Below are 15,188 nucleotides of genomic sequence, written 5' to 3'. Positions count from 1 at the left end.
TTAGATTTCATTCCAAAACGAATACAGCATTTAAAATCTCAATTTTTCACTTTTCACAGCAAGTAACCGGTTAACGCTCGGTGAGTAACCGGTTAACATAAAACAGAATTAATTTCCTGCGCAGATTTTCAAGCAAGTAACCGGTTAACGCTCGGTGGGTAACCGGTTAACACAAAAACAGAATCACAGATTTTTAAGCAAGTAACCGGTTAACGCTCGGTGGGTAACCGGTTAACATAAAACAGAATGCAGAAATTCAAGCAAGTAACCGGTTAACGCTCGGTGGGTAACCGATTAACACAAAACAGCATGCAGAATTTTCTGCGTTTTTCATCGTTGGAGGACTTTCGGACCTCCGATTTCAATTCCGTAAAAAGCCAAACGTTTAGAAAATTATAACTCATACAATACTCTAATCATATAAGGTTAATTTACAATTTTAACACAATCAATCACCACAAATCAAGAATACTCATCAACCTAACAATTCCAAACAACCATACAAAATTAGGGATTTTAACCTAAACATACATCTACCCATTGACCCAATCATACTAACCCATAATAATAAGGATTCTCCCCTTACCTCTTCAATTTTCTGGAAACCCTAGCTCCTCTCTTGTTCTTCCCCTCTTCTCTTACTTTTCCTCTTCTCTTTCTCTGTTGCCTCAAATAATCAAATGAATCCTAATTCTCACTCTACTACCTCTTATTTATAGTATTATATTTGGACTTAAAGAGTGATATCTCTAATTTAATTAATAGGCTCAATAAGACCTAATATTTAAATATCTCTAATTAGTTCAAATAATTAAACTAACACAATATACACACCAATTTAATTAATTCAATTATTCATTATATCTCATATCAACTAAATAATTAATTAACACACCAAATTAATTAATATAATCAATTATTATACCACCTAACAACCAATTAATTAACACTCTAAATAAATAAAATAAAATATAATAATAATAATATAATAATTAAATACTAAAATTGGGTTGTTACAACTCTCCCCCACTTAAAAGATATTCGGCCTCGAAAATACCTCAAACGAACAACTCCGGATACGATTCCTTCATCTTATCCTCGAGTTCCCAAGTAATATTGCCATTGGCGACTCCGCTCCATAGCACTTTCACCAAAGCAATCTCCTTACCACGAAGCCTCTTCACTTCTCGATCTTCAATTCGCATAGGTGATGTATCGACCATCAAATTATCCCGCACTTGAACATCATCTAATGGGACAACATGCGATGGATCCGCAATGTACCTCCTCAGTTGAGACACATGGAACACATCATGAAGATTAGGAAGTGACAGTGGTAATGCAATCCGATATGTCACTTCACCTACCCTCTCGGAAATCTGATAAGGACCAATGAAACGCGGTGTCAACTTACGCGACCTCAGAGCTCTACCAACACCCGTTATTGGCGTAACTCGAAGAAACACATGCTCATCTTTCTAAAACTCAAGAGCTTTCCTCCTCTTATCATGATAACTCTTTTGACGACTCTGAGAAGCCTTCATCTTCTCTTGAATCATCTTAATCTTATCCGTAGTCTCTTGAATCAACTCGGGTCCAATCACAACACTCTCTCCCGATTCGTACCAACATAAATGAGTTCTACACCTTCTACCATAAAGAGCCTCAAAAGGTGCCACTCCAATACTCGAATGGAAACTGTTGTTATACGTAAACTCGATCAAAGGAAAGAAACTATCCCAATTTCCTCCTTGTTCCAAAACACAAGACCTCAAAAGATCTTCAAGTGACTGAATAGTCCTCTCCGTTTGACCATCAGTTTGCGGATGATACGCCAACTCAAACGCAATTTCGTACCCAAAGCACTTTGCAAACCTTCCCAAAATTTCGAAGTGAACCTCAGGTCTCTATCCGAAACAATGCTCGACGGAATACCATGCAAACACACAATCCTTTCGATGTACAACTTAGCAAGCCTCTCCATCAAATAATCCATCCTCATCGGAATAAAATGAGCATATTTCGTCAACCTGTCCACAACGACCCAAATCGCCTCACAATTACTCAATGTTCTCGGCAAACCCGAAATAAAATCCATAGAGATACTATCCCATTTCCACTCGGGAATAGATAACGGTTGCATCAAACCAGACGACTTTTGATGTTCAATCTTTGACTTTTGACAAGTCAAACATGAATACACAAATTCCGCTATATCCTTCTTCATACCTTGCCACCAAAATATCTTCCTCAAGTCTTGATACATCTTAGTAGCACCAGGATGAATACTCGAACCACTTCTATGTCCTTCTTCAAGAATCCTCTTTCTCAAATCCGCAACATCCGGAGCACAAACTCGATCACGACACCTCATGATACCATTCTCATTAATTCGAAAGTCACCACCTTTGCCTTGATTAATCAATGTCATAACATCGGCTAATTTCAAATCTGACTTATGACCTTCTCTAATCTCGTCAAGAATGCCACACGTAAGCTTCAACATACCAAGCTTAACACACGAAGACGTCGCTTCACAAGCCAAACTCAAATCTCTAAATTGTTCCAACAATTCAAACTCTCGAATCATCAACATCGACATATGCAATGACTTCCTACTCAATGCATCGGCTACAATATTCGCCTTTCCAGGATGATAATTCAAACCAAAATCATAATCTTTCAAGAATTCCAACCATCTCCTTTGCCTCATGTTCAATTCTTTCTGGTCGAACAAGTACTTCAAACTCTTGTGATCACTAAACACATCAAATCTCAATCCAAACAAATAATGTCTCCAAAGTTTCAACACAAACACAACGGCGGCCAACTCTAAATCATGCATCGGATAATTCCTCTCATGAACTTTAAGTTGCCTTGAAGCATAAGCTACCACTTGCCCTTTTTGCATCAAAATGCCTCCCAAACCCAACAAGGAAGCATCACAATACACAACAAAAGTTTCTAACGGATCCGGTAAAATCAAAATAGGGGCCGTAGTCAATCTTCTCTTAAGCTCTTGAAAATTCGCTTCACACTGCGAAGTCCAAATGAAAGCTTGACCTTTTCTAGTCAACTGCGTCAATGGTAACGACAACTTAGAAAATCCTTCAATGAACTTCCTATAATAACCATCCAAACCAAGGAAACTTCGAATCTCAGCAACAGACTTATGAGCTTCCCACTGAGATACAACTTCAATCTTCGTAGGATCCACATAAATACCGCCACTCGAAATCACATGTCCAAGAAAACTTACTTCACTCAACCAAAACTCACATTTAGAGAGTTTAGCAAACAACTTCCTCTCTTTCAACACCGATAACACAACCTTCAAATGCTCGGCATGATCCTCTTCGCTCTTAGAATAGATCAATATATCATCGATGAACACAACAACAAACTTATCCAGATAATCATGAAAAATTCTATTCATATACTCCATAAATACACCAGGTGCATTAGTCACACCAAAAGGCTTCACGGAGTACTCGTAGTGACCATACCTTGTCCGAAAGGCAGTCTTTTGAATATCCTCAGCCTTTACACGAATCTGATGATACCCAGACCTCAAATCAATCTTGCTAAACACACAAGCTCCAACCAGCTGATCCATCAGATCGTCAATCCTCGGAAGTGGATACTTGTTCTTAATCGTCACTTTGTTCAGTTGTCTATAATCAACACATAATCTCATAAAACCTTCTTTCTTCTTTACCAACAGAACAGGTGCACCCCACGACGAAACACTAGGACGAATAAACTTCTTCTCAAGCAAGTCTTCAAGTTGACTCTTCAACTCTTTCAGCTCGGAAGCAGACATTCGATAGGGAGCCATCGATACAGGACTAGTTCCAGGAACTAAATCAATCGAAAACTCAACCTCACGTTCCAGCGGTAAATCACTTATATCTTCCGGAAATACCTCCGCAAACTCAAAAACTATTGGCAATTCTTCAATCGTCCTCTTCTCACGAATATCCAAAGTTGCCAACAACATAAAAAACTCGGCACCATCTTGCACCGATTCATCCACTTGCTTAGCAGACACAAACTAATCTTCCTTAGCACCAACCTCAAGAAAGCTAACAGTCTTCTCGAAACAGTTGATATACACCCGATTAAATTCTAACCAATTCATACCCAAAATCACATCAAGTTTCTCTAAAAGAAGACAAACTAAATCAATTCCAAAATCCCTACCAAATATACTCAACGGACAATTCAGACACACATAGGAAGTAGAAACAGAACCCATAGCAGGTGTATCAACAACCATACTTCTACGCATATCAGATAATATAAGATTCAATCTCTTAGCACAATCCAAAGAAATGAAAGAATGTGTTGCACCGGTATCAATAATGGCAGTCAAAGGTGTACCATTAATAAAGCACGTACCTTGGATTAGCCTATCATCGGTAGTGGCCTCCGCACCAGACAATGCAAACACCTTTCCCTTCGCTTGCTCCTTGTCGCACCTCGAAAAATGGGGATACGACTTTAAAGCGAAGCGCGATCGCACGTTCGCAATGATGGACTGAACAGAGTCGCCACCGAACTTTATTTATTCCTAAAAAGGAAAGGGGAATATCGATAAAACCCAAGACAAAATGACAATGATTATTGGTCGTCGCAACCAAATCAGGGTTCGAGAGTCGATTACGCAAGGGGAAGGTATTAGCACCCCTCACGTCCGTTGTACTCAACGGGAACCATTAGGTTAGTTGTGTGCGTTAGTGTTAGTTGAAATGTTAGGCTTTTTGAATTATTAGGTGGGAAAGAAAGAAAGGATGAGAAGAGAATGTTTTTGGATTTTTGACGAAGGACTAAACCTAAGTTTTTTATTAGTGGGCCTGACAAAATTTATGAATCATGCTCCTACGTATCTCAAAAGAGAAATCAAGGCTTACGTAGTTCTGGGTAGAAAAATGTTTGTTTGTTGGTTGATTTTAGCGAAAGCTATACTGTATTAATCGACGAAAACATTATTTTACCCAAAACAGATGAGGAGTGGACGCATACCACACATCGAACGGATTTATAAATCTACATTCGGAAAAGCGTCACTTATCTCGACTCAACAATCGTGGCCGAAACATTGTTTTGCATCACCTTAAGACAATATATCTTTCATTTATGAAAAAGGTTTTTGATTAATCGCACGACGGCGAGAAAGAGTTTGATTGGTTGGATGTATTTTGAGTGATGGCGAGAACTTGGATGAGCGAGATATCCATCTCGAATCCTAGTCTCAGGAGTGCACGATATACACCATGTTCCATTTCCATCTTATTTGCAAAAGTATTTAATCAGAATTAGGTGTTTTGAATTTGATTGAGAAAGGGTTTGAAGAAACCGTATTGACAATTTTAGACGATGGCGAGAGCTAAGATAGGCAAGGCATCCGCCTTGAATCTTAATCTCAGGAGTGCACGGTATACACCATGTTCCATTTCCATCTTTATTGAAAAAAGTATTAAGGTAGGAATTAAGTATTTTAAAGTTTGGAAGACGAGTACTTACGACCGGCAAGCCCTTACAGCTTGGGTCTAATACTCGGGACTACGTCTGGACATTCCACCCAGGCAGTCTGTTTCTTTCCAATATTGCTAAGAAAATGATTTGAATATTTACGAATGTTTTGGAGGGAAGACGAATATTTATGGCTTCCAAGCTCTTACAGCTTGATCCTAATATTCGGGATTATGATTGGATATTCCATCCAGGATAATCTTTTTCTTCACATTTTATTTAGAAAAAGATTTGAATATTGGAGTGTGGAAGAGAAGACGAATATTTACGGCTTGCAAGCTCTTACAGCTTGAGCCTAATATTCGGGATTATAACTGGATATTCCATCCAGGATAATCTTTTTCTTCATGTTTTATTTAGAAAAATATTTGAATATTGGAGTGTTAATGGAAGAAAGGCTTGAAATTGTATTTGGAGGTGATGAGGAAATGAAATTGAATGTTGAAACTATGGAAAGTTAGTGAAATTTAAACCAAAAATTTAGTGAATTTGAATGTGATTATTTGCATGTGTAAAGGTATGAACATGGGTACTAATAACCTAACTAAATTAATTAACACACAAAAAATCGACTAATCGAATAAAAAAAACAATATCGGAAATTCAACCATTAATTGAATCTAAAAGGTAAACATTTAAAAATATAAACAACTGAATAACGATTAAAATAAAAATACAAAAGTAAAATAAATAGCAAGATACTATAAAAATTTAAATGATATAGTAAGCATAAAAATTAAAAATATGGCGATATGCAACTCCCAAGTATTGAACCCATCCCACTAAAGCAAATGAACCTACTCTCTCTCCACTAGGCCACTTATGGTTGTTTGCTATCTTAATAATAATTTGAATATGTAAACCAGAATAGATTAAAATATAAATTAAAATAAAAACTAAAATAAGATAGTCTGTTGGACTACGTATTAACGATGGAGGAATCCAAAAAATAAACCCTAGCCGCCTGGCTGTTGGGTTTCCAAAGGATTATGGATTGGGAACACTAAAAAGCATACCAACAATTAAAGGAAATGCCAAGGGAAACCAAAGGGTAAGTGGTCTTTAATCATGTTTTAAATGCTATTTCTTAAAAATAAATAAAAGAAAATTGAAACAGAGCCACGTGAAACAACACAAAATGCATTCGTCTTCCTCACGAAGACTTACTCTCATTCCTCATCATCTTTCATCTTTGATCCATCTCCCTCGCCCTCACTCTCGACCTCGTCTTCCTTATTCTGAATCTAATCCTCAAACTCACATCATCTCTCCATCGCTCACATTAGCCTCACGATACTACTCTCACCCAAAAATGCACAAATCCATGGTTTCAAAAGAGAATCAAGTAAGAAGCTCACCTTCGGCGGTGACGACGAAGCTTGAATCTTCCTTCTTCGCCTCTTCAATCTAGGTTTTTTCTGCCGTTTTCCAATTAGGGTTTTTTGTCTCTCCCCTTTTTTCCTCCGTCATCCCCTCTCACCTTTTATATCCAGCAAATTAGGGTTTCGGGTTGGCCTATGTAGATCCAAAAAGGGTCTCTGTGAAATCCCCTTTATGGTGCTCAGAATTTGGTCTGCCTCTTTGATGCTTGTTCTGGAACGGTAACGTGAACCTACCCTTTCTCGCTCTATCTTTGTCTCAATTCTCTTTTGGGTTTTTTTTTGAATTTTAACTGCCTTGCTACTTGCTTTGTGTTTTACTGCAGTGAATTTGGTGAAAACATGAGTAGCTTCGGTTTTTCACACGGCTTTGTTTGGTTTGTTGCTTGTCTTGAATTAACTGCAGGCTTTTGCTCATTGCAGGTCTGGTTTGGGCATTGTGGTCGGGTTTGTGCTATGTTGAACTAGTGCAGGATGTGGGTTAGCTCGGTTGCATGGACCCATTGCTTGAAGCTCATGTTGGTTTGATGGTTTAGGTGATGGTTTGCCCAATTACTCGTAGCAGGTTTGTACTATGTGTGTTGCTGTCTGTTTGGTTTTAATGGTGTCTAGTTAAGTTGGAAGTAACTGAAGTATTACAGACTGTTGTAGGTTGTTGCTTTTTGGATGCCGGTTCCGTTGCGGCTTTCGATACATTGTTGTGGAAATTGGAGGAACCAAACTAGTTCAAGAGGTTAAGGTGAGTTTTTTTCTGAATCCTGTTATGTTCTTTTCAATTTCTGCTATGGCTTTTGTAACCGAAACATGGACTGCTGTGTTGTGCTGGAAAACAAAATAAGGTTGTAATAAAATGGCTATTTTTGTGTGTATTATGCAGGTTCATTTTGGAAGTTTGGATTGTGTACTGGAGACAGAAGGTGGATTCTGAGTTTGCTTTGAAGTGTCGCAGAAGCCTGTTAGTTATTTTGTGAACTTGTTCAGTTGTGTTGCACGATTTGCTACTAGTGCAAGTTGATTTGTGAGGGTTGTTGGAAAATGGTCATGTATTGCTTGATGTTTTGCCATGAACTGTTTCATTTCCTTGGTTAGAATGCATTGGTTCTGCCCTGTTTTCATAACTGAGTTTGTCACATATGTTGCATAACATGTAACACGATTGCTTGTAAATGGTATGTCACAAGATCATGTTGGATGAATGGTTCGATGAACACTTATGCTAGAGCAATAATAGGTTTCTAAGTTCATTGTGAATTAACTTGTTTGAACATGTGACTTGCTTCTGCTTGAACCTCATGGCAATGTGCTAATGCGTGGTCGTGACTTGGCCGGTTTTGTAGGTTGGCGGACATGACCTTGAACATGGGCAATGTTGCTCGCAAATGAAGAAACGTGGTAAAAGCAAACCAACATGACTCTTGGATGATGAATCAAGGAAAGCTGGATGGGATTTATGCGAAATATGGTTATATATTGGTTGTGATTTTGGATGAAATTTGGGAATTGGTTGAAAATATGTTGAAGTTAGTTGTAGGTTGAAGGTTCTGTTAGGAGGAGGAAAATCAGTTGGTGGTTTTTGTAAAATGAAGGTTTACTGTTATGAATTATTGTGTTTACAACGATTCTTTTTCTGTTTGGAAAAATGCAGGGCTTGCTTGGAATCTTGGATGATAAAATGCAATGAAGCTGTTTCGGACTTTGTCGCATTGGCTCATGTTGTGTAACAGTAGAAATGTATGAGATTATTGAATTTGAAGTGTGATGAAATGGTTGTAATGGTTATGTAGTTTATGAAATGTGTGTGGTAATGTTACCTCGTAACCTTGGATTAGAAATTGTAGTGGTTGTATAATGGTATTGGTTTAGAAATGAACATGTAATTAGGTTTTGGCTGTAATTTGAACTTGATTGAAGTGATTGTAAAGAATAAGAATGGTTGTAACTTGGTTTAGGGAAATGGATATTTGGTTATAAAAATGGATATGGATTTTCGAAATAATCCAAGACTAATCTAAATGTCAATTTAAAATAAAAAAAACCAATAAAACCAATTAAAATCAAATTAATCTATAATTTGTTAAAATTACTTTGATATCAATTCTAACATTTATTTGAAAATCAATTAGAGTTTGAATCATTAGTAAAAAAAACAATTAAGATTAAATTGAAATTTGGAATTAGACTTAATTTGAAATTAAAATCAAATTGAAAATTAAAAAGTCAAATAATTAGAATCCATTTTGTAATTAAAAGCACCATGATCGAAAAGGCCTAGATAATGACCAATGTTTATCAAAATCGAGACAATATGGATTTGGGAATGGACGGTTGACTTTGGTCAACTAATTGACCAGAAAGTCAACGATTGACCTCAGACGTGAATTAGTGTTTATATTAAAATGAATGCATGATGCATAGTGGATGAATGCAAACGGATCTAAAATCGGGGTATGACAGTTGCCCCTATTTAAGTATCTTCAACTAGAGAATATGAAGCAGGACACTCTTCATATGATCATAGTGGGAGATAGTTAAATACTAAGAAGACCCGGATTTTGATCCTGAATTCCTATGACATGATATGATATGATATGCGCCGATGCAAGATTCTCTTTTTTGTAATTTTTATCTGCTAGGGATATGGTGAACCCTTAACAGGAGATGCTACTAGACAGACCAACCTGTGGGGAATGCTGATGTTCCACAGGGAGACAGACAAATGGTAAAAAAAACAACTCGCCGGGGAAAACAATCTTGCTGGAGAATCAGACACACACTAGGGAGTACTCAAAGTGAAATTTGATAAACGATACTTAGAATACAAGAGATTTCGGTAGTAAGTTCACATATGACTTACTAAACCCGAATAAGGAAAAAAATGCTACAACAGGTTCATATATGACCTGGCAATACTGGAATAAAACACAACAACAGGTTCATATACGACCTGACAATGCTGGGGAATATCAAGAAGTTCTGACAGCAGGTTCAGATATGACCTAACAAACTCAGAAAAAATTCAAGAAGAGTGTATCAACAGGTTCATATATGACCTGGTAATACTGGAATAAAACGCAACAACAGGTTCATATATGACCTGACAATGCTGGGGAATATCAAGAAGTTCTGACAGCAGGTTCAGATATGACCTAACAAACTCAGAAAAATTCAAGAAGAGTGTATCAACAGGTTCATATATGACCTGGTAATGCTGGAATGAAAGCTCAACAGCAGGTTCATATATGACATGACAACACTGAAACAATCATAGAGAAAGACTCTTCAGAACGGGTTCATACATGACCTGACACTGGAATAAAGCTCAACAACAGGTTCATATATGACCTGAATAAAGCTCAACAACAGGTTCATATATGACCTGACAATGGAATAAAGTTCAACAACAGGTTCATATATGACCTGACAATGGAATAAAGCTCAACAACAGGTTCATATATGACCTGACAATGGAATAAAGTTCAACAACAGGTTCATATATGACCTGAATAGCACTGAACAAACAACAGGTTCATATATGACCTGATAATGGAATAAAGTTCAACAACAATTGGACTCTTAACCGTAAGTAATGGATTATAACCAACTTTTAACGGATTTTGCCAACAACAATTGGACTTGAAAATGACTGCGAAAACCGGATGTTGGTTTAAGGGCACCAAATACAAACTGGAATTAAAGGTCAAAGGGTATAGGATTAACCACAAGACCTGGGTCAATGCAAAATGAGTACGAAGTACATTTCGGCTATGCATGATTTGAATGCATGATATATGAATGATCATGATTATGAGAATGCTGACACTTGGCAGACTGGGAGTTTGTAGGGTCTGTTTACAGAGATTCTGATTCCTCAACACCGATAACTCAAACCCGTACAATTAACAGGCGCATCCAGAGGAGAATCCATCATGATTGACAGTTATAAATAACCAAAGGTCCATCCTTCTAGAGGATTAATAAGTTATACTCCATGGGGACTTTTGTTGGTGATCGAAGAATATTTATGCAACCTTAAGGCTCTCGGGGAAACAAATGATTTTCGTTTGATTTTCACATATATCAAAGTAATTTTGTTCTTTTCACTAAATTTCAAATTCTTTTTCAAGTTTCAAAATTTCATTATTAAAAAATAAATGACACTTTGCATAACAAAGAAAAGCGTAGACGAACACGACTAACAATGATTGGGAAAACTTGTACTTTATTCAAGAATGGTAGCACACAAATGGCGTAGCTCCATGGAATATTACAATTTGGAAAATGGCAATAAGGAAAGGTTTACGTTGAATTCAGTGACCACTAACATCCTTAATAGATATGATTCCCCCAAAACCTTACTTCTAAGGGAAGTGACTGGATTGATCTTCCGCCTCGGATTCTTCGGTGTTAATCAGTAACAACTGATGCAGTTTATGCCTTGTGCCCCTAACTTTTTCCTGGATCGCCCTTTCGGGTTTTCAATCCACCGGGACGCTCTTTTTTGCCTAAGTTGCCCTTTCAGGTTTTCAACTTAGCGAGCTACCATTTTTTTTATTCATCCCTAACTTTTGCCTGGACCGCCCTTTCGGGTTTTCAGTCCACCGGGATACCCTTTTTTGCCTAAATCGCCCTTTCAGGTTTTTGATTTAGCGGGTTTTTATTAGGCATAGTATTTTTTAACTACATCAGAGTTCACAGGGTGTGAGAGCTCTTCATCATCCATAGTTGTGAGAATCAAGGCATCTCCGGAGAAAGCTTTCTTCACAACATATGGGCCTTTATAATTGGGAGTCCACTTCCCGCGTGAGTCCTTGTGTATTGGCAAGATCTTCTTAAGCACGAGGTCTCCTTCTCTGAATTCCCGAACACGTACTTTCTTGTCAAAAGCCCTTTTAAGCCGTTTTTGGTATAATTGTCCATGGCACAAAGAAGTCATTCGCTTATCATCTATGAGGTCTAACTGATCAAATCTATTTTGAATCCACTCAGCCTCTTCTAGCTTGGTCTCCATCAAGATTCTCATTGAAGGTATCTCCACTTCAATTGGGAGAACTGCTTCCATCCCATATACCAAAGAGAATGGGGTTGCCCCTGTTGAAGTGCGGATGGAAGTCTGGTATCCATGCAGTGCAAAGGGTAGCATTTCGTGCCAATCTTAATAGGTTTTTACCATTTTCTGCAGGATCTTCTTGATGTTTTTATTAGAGGCTTCAACAACGCCATTCATCTTTGGACGATATGGTGAAGAGTTATGGTGCTCAATCTTGAAGCTCTCGCATAATTCTTTCATGGTCTTATTGTTCAGATTCGTCCCATTATCTATGATGATCCGGCTGGGAACTCCATAACGGCAAATGATCTCTTTCTTGAGGAACCGTGCAACCACTTGTTTTGTCACATTGGCGTAAGAGGCGGCTTCTACCCATTTGGTAAAGTAATCAATGGCAACCAGGATGAAGCGGTGACCATTGGAAGCTTTAGGCTCGATGGCGCCAATCATGTCGATGCCCCACATTGAGAAAGGCCAAGGTGACGTCAAAACATTTAGTAGAGTCGGAGGCACGTGTACCTTGTCGGCATAGATTTGGCATTTATGACATTTTCTAGCATAATTAAGGCAATCGGATTCCATGGTCAACCAGTAATAACCAGCTCTCAAAATCTTCTTGGCCATGACATGCCCATTGGCATGAGTTCCAAAGGATCCTTCATGAATCTCCTTGATCAACAGGTCCGCTTCACGTCCATCCACGCATCTGAGCAGAATCATGTCGTGGTTCCTCTTGTATAACACGCCATTGCTTAAGAAGAATTTAGATGCTAACTTCCTCAATGTTTTCTTGTCAAGGGTTGTTGCATCTGTTGGATATTCTTGATTTTGCAAAAAGCATTTGATGTCGTGAAACCAGGGTCTACCATCGGCTTCCTCTTCAACTGACTGGCAGTAGGCAGGCTCGACTTTCTGCTCGATCTGAATGAGAGGTGCTTCATTATGGAATCTGACTTGGTACATTGAAGCCAACATAGCCAAAGCATAAGCAATTTGATTCTCAGTTCTCGGGATATGACGGAAAGTGATTTCATCAAAGTATTTTTTTAGTTCCATGACATAGGCACGATATGGGATCAACTTGGTATCATGGGTTTCCCATTCGCCCTTGACTTGGTATATCACCAAGGCTGAGTCTCCACATACTTCGAGGATTTTGATTCGGAGATCAATTGCTGCTTCAATGCCTAGGATGCACGCCTCATATTCTGCTATATTGTTCGTGCAATCAAAACACAACCTTGCTGTGAAAGGAGTGTATCCACCATTCGGATTTAATAGAACAACTCCTACACCATGCCCCATGTAATTGGAGGAACCATCGAACATGAGCTTCCACCGAGATCCGGGTTCAGGTCCTTCATCAAGTCCTGGGATTTCACAATCTTTTACTACCATAATGTCTTCATCAGGGAAGTCAAACTTCAACGGCTGGTAATCTTCAACGGGCTGGTTTGCCAAGTAATCAGACAACACACTTCCTTTAATGGCTTTCTGAGATACATATTGGATGTCATACTCAGATAGTAACATCTGCCAACGGGCGAGTCTTCCAGTCAAAGCAGGCTTTTCAAAGATATACTTTATTGGATCCATTTTTGAGATCAACAAAGTAGTGTGGCAAATCATGTATTGTCTTAGACGATGAGCGGCCCATGCTAAAGCACAACAAGTTTTCTCCAAGAGTGAATATCGGGTTTCACAATCGGTAAATCTCTTACTTAGATAATAGATGGCATGCTCCTTTCGACCGGTTTCGTCATGTTGTCCCAACACACATCCCATTGACTTTTCAAGCATAGTTAAGTACATAAAGAGTGGTTTCCCCTGAACAGGTGGAATTAGAATAGGGGGCTCTTGTAGGTATTGTCCGATTTTCTCAAAAGCCATTTGGCAGTCAGAGTTCCATTCAACTGCTTGATCTTTTCTCAGCAATTTGAATATAGGTTCACACGTAGCAGTCATATGAGATATAAACCTAGAGATGTAGTTCAAACGTCCCAGGAATCCTCTAACTTCTTTCTCTGTACGTGGAGCAGGCATTTCTTGTATTGCCCTAACCTTGTCTGGATCTACCTCAATTCCTCGTTGACTAACAATGAAACCAAGCAACTTTCCAGATCGGACACCGAAGGTGCATTTAGCAGGATTCAGCCGTAGTCGAAATTTCCGAAGACGCTCGAATAGCTTTTGCAAGTGGTCTATATGATCCTCTTCACTTTGGGATTTTACAATCATATCATCCACATAAACCTCAATCTCCTTATGCATCATGTCATGGAAAAGAGTGACCATTGCTCTTTGGTAAGTTGCCCCAGCGTTTTTGAGACCGAATGGCATTACCTTGTAGCAAAATGTTCCCCAAGGGGTGATGAATATGGTCTTTTCCATGTCTTCTGGATCCATCTTAATTTGATTATAACCCAAGAATCCGTCCATAAAGGAGAAGACTGCGAACTTAACAGTGTTGTCTACCAGAGTGTCAATATGTGGCAGGGGGAAATCGTCCTTTGGATTAGCTTTGTTTAAATCCCTATAATCAACACACATCCTGACCTTGCCATCCTTTTTGGGTACTGGTACAATATTGGCTACCCATTGGAGGTACTTTGCAACTGCTAGAAAACCGGCCTCAAATTGACGTTTCACCTCATCACAAATCTTTAGAGCCATGTCGGGTCTTGCTCTTCGGAGCTTCTGCTTTACTGGCGGACAATCTGGTTGTAGTGGTAGCTTGTGGACAACAATGTCAGTATCTAAACCTGGCATATCCTGATACGACCAAGCAAATACATCTACATACTCTTGTAGCAACTCGATCAATCTTTCTTTGATGCTTGCCCCAAGTGTAGTCCCAACTTTGACCTCTTTCTTGTCTTCCTCGATGCCAAGGTTGATTGTTTCCACTGGTTCTTGATGTGGCTGAAGGGCCTTTGACTCGTGCTTGAGCATCCTTTCTAGTTCTTCAGGGAAATCACAATCTTCCTCACTCTCCTCTTCCGCTTGGTAGACAGGGAGTTCAAAATTATAGGAAGTAGTGGGGTCATCGAATTCAACTGGTTTATTGATTATTCTGCATGTTTTTTAATTATATTTTTTTAGAAAAATGGAAATAAAATGCAAAAGAAATAAAAATATTTTTGTAGTTGTTGAAAGGATTGCCATTTTAAGGAAAGAAAAACAAATAAATGAACGACAAGAATTTGAACAAAATGCTCTTTATTTGT

This window comes from Lathyrus oleraceus, chromosome 4, assembly GCF_024323335.1.
Source record: "Lathyrus oleraceus cultivar Zhongwan6 chromosome 4, CAAS_Psat_ZW6_1.0, whole genome shotgun sequence".
Taxonomy (NCBI): domain Eukaryota; kingdom Viridiplantae; phylum Streptophyta; class Magnoliopsida; order Fabales; family Fabaceae; genus Lathyrus; species Lathyrus oleraceus.
This window is presented reverse-complemented; position numbering follows the sequence as displayed.